Source organism: Buteo buteo, chromosome 6, assembly GCF_964188355.1.
Source record: "Buteo buteo chromosome 6, bButBut1.hap1.1, whole genome shotgun sequence".
NCBI classification, from domain to species: domain Eukaryota; kingdom Metazoa; phylum Chordata; class Aves; order Accipitriformes; family Accipitridae; genus Buteo; species Buteo buteo.
In genome coordinates, this window is record NC_134176.1 from 53,419,514 (window position 1) to 53,425,513 (window position 6,000).

General features: G+C 44.3%; 1 protein-coding gene across 1 annotated transcript in view; it reads right to left on the reverse strand.

Annotated features, from left to right (window-relative positions):
- The window catches only part of ALX4 (ALX homeobox 4), a 63,884-nt gene extending 58,921 nt beyond the window's left edge, over positions 1-4,963 (reverse strand). The window contains exon 1 of the mRNA XM_075030959.1: positions 4,783-4,963. The gene's annotated coding sequence lies outside the window, so the exon portion shown is untranslated. The remainder of the gene's footprint in view (positions 1-4,782) is intronic.
- Positions 4,964-6,000: the final 1,037 nt, after the last annotated feature.

Genomic DNA, 6,000 nt, shown 5'->3' on the forward strand with positions numbered 1-6,000 from the left:
GCAGTAAATTTATGAGCTTCAGCACAATAAAGGGGTTTTTCTTTATCCCCCACCCCCCCCACCCCTTTCTCTTAGTGCATTTTAGAAATTGCGCAGGAAAGGCCTAATGACTGGGATCTGTGAATATTGCTAACTCTCCTTCCCTACCAAAGGGATCTGGCAGGAAGATGTGGGGGTTGGGAGTGGGGGGAGAGAAACTCTTAATTTCACTTACTGGTGACGCGATCAGGAAAGCCTGTTCTAAAAAAACCCAAGAAACCATTAGCTGCCCCTTGGACTAGGAAAAAAAAAAAAAAAGCTAGTAATGAAACCCATTTGGGGGTTAAAATAGCAATCTATTCACTGGGATGCAGTCAACACCCTGCTTCTCCCTCTCCCCAAAGCACTCGGTGCACAGGGATAGTGGGTTGCTTTGCCCCCTGGACCCCGAGAGCTTTGCCCTGGCACCCCTGCGCCTTCTCCAGGGGCAGAAACTCTTTGCCAGTCCCAGCCCTCTCTCTTCTCCCGAAACGCACGTGCAGGAGCAAACCCGTGGCAGCATGAGGAGATCCCCCCTTAGAAAATCCCCTTCCCTTCTGCATTTAGTCAGCCAGGCTGCGGCACTGAAATGAGGGTGGCTATTCGGGGACAGGACCCAGGGCTGGCACACGGATGGGGATCTCTCTGCAGTTTCCCGGTGTTACCAGGAGGGAGGAGAGAGTTTTGCACGGACAGCACGGATGCCTTTCGGTGCGGGTGGGAGCCTGCCAAATCCTTCCTTCCTGCCGTTACTCTGCAACGCTCCGGTTTGCTGTCTGCTGCCCTCCGTCCCAGAGCTGGCTGCATTTCTCTGTTATTCAGAGGTTTGGAAGTATTTCGAGATATTTATACAGTGATAAAGTATGTGACTCACATCTGCGTCCTGGCATCTTTCAGCCTGTCTATCTCCAGTATTTCCACGGTGCTGGCGGCTGCAGCATCTGACCTGAGAGCTAAGGAGTTCGGTGTCGCTACCGCTGAGTTTGCTTCTACCTCTCGCTCTGACGCTGCAAGGCAATTAGTGCCGACGAACATCACGTCGCAGGGATGCCCGAGACCTGCTTGGCCTCACAAAAAGCAGGCTCTCTCACCCCGTGGCCGAAGGCAACACATTACGCCCGCTGAAACTTTTAGGGGCTTACAGCATTCTGCTATTTTGATGCTTTCCCATGCAGGAATACTGTTGGGGCTGGGAGGACCGGAGGCATTCAGCCTCGTCGTTTCCGAACCAGCACCCCTGAGCCCCACATCATCAGGTGATGGGGATCAGAGGTATCTCAGCTAATTCTGACACAGCTACCTCAGGAGCAAAGCGTTGCCATCAGCACGGCTCGCCGCCTTCCTGGAGTATCTGCTTTTCTGTGGTCCTGTCAAAAATGAGCAGCCTTCTGTCCTACCTGTGTTTCAGTGGCTCTTTCGAAGATAAAAAAGCCCCTTCAGTTAAACATAACTGCTTAGCTCCAGAAAGCCTTCACTTGTTCCCGGGGGAGGTGGTTTTATTCCATTATTTCTATTTATTAGTACAGCTGGCGTTCCCTAAAACCGGAGTGACTTTGCTGAGGTGCAGGGAGTCAGCCGGGTTCTCCTGCCTGGGGGCTGGTGGGGAGCAGTGGCTGCTCCCCAGAATTGGGGACGGTTTGGGGGATGAGTGTGGTGTTCCCTACGGAGAGACGCGATCCCGAGGGCTCCGTTCTCCCGCCTGGGAGAGCAGCGCAGTTGTCCCACAGCTAACCGAGCAAGTGAGGCAGCGTTAGGGAGCAAAGCAAATACCCTGCAAGAACAAAATTTAAAAGGGCAGGTTTCCTGGTTACCTGCGAGGCAGGGGCGAGGATCTGCATATTTTTGTGTTGGTTTTCCTTTTTTTTTTTTTTTTTCCTAAACAACGTGCGAAGCAAACCAAAGTGGGTTTGGCCAAAAGTTTTTCTCGTGCTTTCTGTTTCTCCTTCCCTTGCCCTTGCTCCTGCCGTTGTGGGTCTGCCCGTGAGCTTGCTGCTTCTCACCTACCCCAGATTTCCCCGGGACACAGAGCGTGGCCAAACGGTGCCCCGGTCCCTCAACCCAACTGGGCTCCTACGCCTACACGGGGTTTCACGGGCTTTGGCAGGTAGGGGAGAGACCACAGCTTGTGAGAGTGAAGAAATACTCCCATTCCCAGTCTCCGTTTATATTATCCCAAGGGATAACTGGGTGCCCATCGCGCCCGGCTGGGATGCTGCGGGTGGGAGAAGGCTGGGCTGCCCTCCCCAGTCCGCCCAGTTGGGCAGCCTCTGCTTGGGTCCCCGCGGACCCCAGTATGGGGGGGCACCCCCCCCTCCTCCCTGCCCTGGCAATGGGGGAAACGGCACCCCGAAAAAAAATAAAGGGAAAACAACAAAAGGCTGGACCCTGCCGGCCGGATTATTCGCGGGGATATTTCTAGTTCCCCGTTTGTTTACCTCATAGAAAAGTTAATTGGCTCCTTTTGATCTTACAGTGAAAACCACAAAGGAAATTTTGTTAGAGTAGGAGCAAACCAAAGCCTGTGAGTTCCTCTGCTCGCTCTAGATATTCATTAAAACAATTCTGTTTGAGTCTTAATTTAAAGAAAACATTAATTTTTTTCCCCTCGCTTATTATTAAGAGCCCACTACGTCCCTAGGCTAAAGCGCTCGCTCCACAAATAACCTTCCCGACAGCTGCCAGCTTGGTGCAGTTTATAACCTGCCTTTAGAATATATATATATGTGTGTGTGTGTGTGTATGTGCATGTGTGTACAGAAAGAGCTGTGTTTATAGTGGTGTCCTCTTTAAAAATTGCCAAATAGGCAATTCAAGATTATTAGAAAGCTTAATGGGCTAAAGGAAAATCATTATAAGTTTAGAGAATGTTACTTCATTTTTTAAAATATGAGTTTTCCCAGTGTGCTGAAATTAAAACAATTTTTAATTCCAAGTTTGAGGCAATTAAGCTGAAGATGTGACAAGAAAATATTTCTTTTTTGAGGTTGATTTAATTAGCAGAGCTATATTAAGAAAGCAAGTAATGCAATCTATTTATGGACAGATGTATCTCTACATAATAATAGACAATAAAAATAAGTTAAAGAGAATCACAAGGCAAAAATAGCTGACGCTTTTTCTCAAGTCTCTTCTAGTAATTTCTTGGGGGCAGTAGACAGCAGATCTCTGCTGCTTGCATTACTTTTGTTTCAAACAAAATGATTCCCTCCTCCTTTTTATGAAATCTCTGTCTATTTTTATGAAGACAGTCAAGGGCAAAATCAAGTCACCCGGCAGCCACCCCCCCCGCCTCCCCATACGCACATTTAAAACTATATCGTAGAGCAGCAAAATGGATTTAGTGAAAATACGGCTTGTGACAAATGATGACACAAAACAAACAAACTAGTAAGATCTGACCCCATGCTCGGAGGAAAAAAAAAACCTGCACGTTTAAACCAGATAAAAATCTGAAGGGACAAACTCAGAGGAAGTTTGTGTGCCGAACGCACAAGCCCTGACGGTAAAACAGTACAGCTCGAAGGCAGGGAATTAATGGAGCGGGTTCCTGAAGGATTTTCTTCTTCTCCCTGTAAAACTGAGCTATACCTGCTGCCCATCGATCTGTCCATGCATATACGTACATGGGGACGGAGCGACACGTATTTGTAGCTCTTTGTACAGATGTTACTGTACAAAGGCACACTCTTGTTAGAGGAGAAATACTCTGAAGACAAAAGATAAATTACCGCGAAGCAAAGCCATCGCTGTGTGATTATCAGAGCAGAACAAAGCAGGGAGTCATTCTGGAATGGGAACGAACGCGCTGCGCGTAATTACAACATCATGGTCAAGACATTTTGTTTTCATTTTAAAAGGCTACACGATTATTAGCCAAAATGTGACAAGTAAGCACAGCATAAATACGTAACATATTCAAGAGAGTTTTATAGCTTTCTTGTTATGTTTTTCAGTGGTAATTTTTGAATCAACAAATGGGACGTATCAGCTGTTCAAAAACAAATTGCAATATTTCTCCCCCTTGTTGTTTTAACATGCATGTGTAAGAAATATGATGCTGTCAAAATATAGTTTTAAATAGTTAAACCAATAAAAGTGGAGCTAAGTTTGATATTTTTTTGTAGCAGAAACAGACTCTTTCGAAAACATCCTGGAAGATGTTACAATTCTTGTAAAAATTTTTATGCTGTGTTTGGCATTTCCAGTCGCCTTTTCCCAACCATGAATATTTCTCTTTTTCAGTCAGTATAAAGATACTCACAAACTATTATGTCAAGTAAAATAAAGACAATGAAATATTTTTGACTGGCAAAACGGGAAGGTATTGTTCCATTTTTTTAGCAAAGAAATCATAATAAGAATGCATAAATGTGAACGCTGTCTAATAAGAAACAAAGTCTACTTGACTCTTATTCTGTTCAAAATGAAAGGCAAATAAAACCAGTTGGAGCTCTTCAGATTTATCCTCTCCAGAATACTATTCTAAACAGCATAGTTTTTCCCATTTTCCCCAGCAGAGGTGAGTTGGTAGAATTATTGAGAAATAAAATTTTTTTCTGTAACAGCAGAAGAAACACAGAAAATAAAAATTTCTGCAGGTTGATGACTAAAATGAGATAATTCTTAAGAGGGAGGGAGAGAGGGAATGAGAGAGTGTTGAAAAGCACAATCAGGCAGCAAAATGCAAGTGTCTCTCTTGCCAAACCGAGCTCAGCGTTAAAGCAAATAAGTAACTCAGCAAAGAAAGAAAAGTTCGGACCCTACCTTTGTCAGCTGAAAAGTAATGGGGAACGTCTTCCAAAAGTGGGACTGACCTGCACTGCCTATACGGTACGCCTTACCTTAAAATCTACACATTTCTAACCAAAACAGCTTGGAGCAATTCACATAAAACAGACCCAAATGTTGCCCATTCCATGTAAAAGATCAGGTTTCTGTCTCAGCTCAGCCTGTGATATCAGACTTGGTCTTTTTTTTTTTTTTTTTTTTTTTTTTAAAATATGTATTCTTATGTTTCCAATCCTCCGACACACTTTTTTCATCTCGGTAAAGTTCTCTTTTTTGGAAAGGGTGTGTGGGAAGGATTTCCAACTTGTCAGGGCTCTCTCTTTTCAGTACAATTAAGCTTTCACTTGATCATTTTGAAGGCCGGAATGATTTGCTGTGGTCACCGGCTCTTTATTATTAATATTGTTGCAGATACATAAAGTTTACTGCAAGCTGTAAATATGTCAGGTTTTGCCATGGGGTTTACTAATAAAGAACTCTTAGAGGGGGATTATTGATGGGAAAGATAATCTTTTCAATAAGGGTTCCTGCTTTTTTTTGTTTCCCCAGGCGAGCGTGGTGCCGGGGCACTCCCCGCCGGCGGACGCGCCGAATCTCTGCGCGTTTCGGTGCGGGGGATACCGGGCAGGGCACTTCTGCTCCTGCCTTCCTCCCCGCCCGACGCGGTTCTGTCTTTCAGCAGGGTTTTAAATGCCCCTATTAGTTTTATTAATACCTTTGGTGCTACGTTTTTTTTTTAAAACGGGTTTGTGACCATAAGGAATTGATCGATTGTCAAGTGACACTTCCAAGTTATTTCTGTAGGTGTCACCTTGGGTTAGGGCAGCGGTATTAAACAAAGCAAATACTTTTGCTTCTTTCGAGTTCTGGCCACATAATTTGGCTAATTAGTTCTTTTCTTAAACAAAAAAAAAAAGAGAGGCAAATATGTTTGAATTTCTTTTCTGCCAGCATTTCTCTTTCTTCTTTTGAAACATCCTATTATTAAATATGTATATATTTGGTCAAGTCACAATAAGTGTCCGATCAATCATTCTTAACTCACTTTGGTATTCACTGTAATAACAATAAACAATTTTGGGCTCATCTGGTGTTAATGTGGCTGTCATACGGCTGCCCAGAAAACTTCTATGCACATTTACTCTTAATTAAATGCATCATTATGAATTGTGAAAAGAGAGAAGAGAAGAGAAG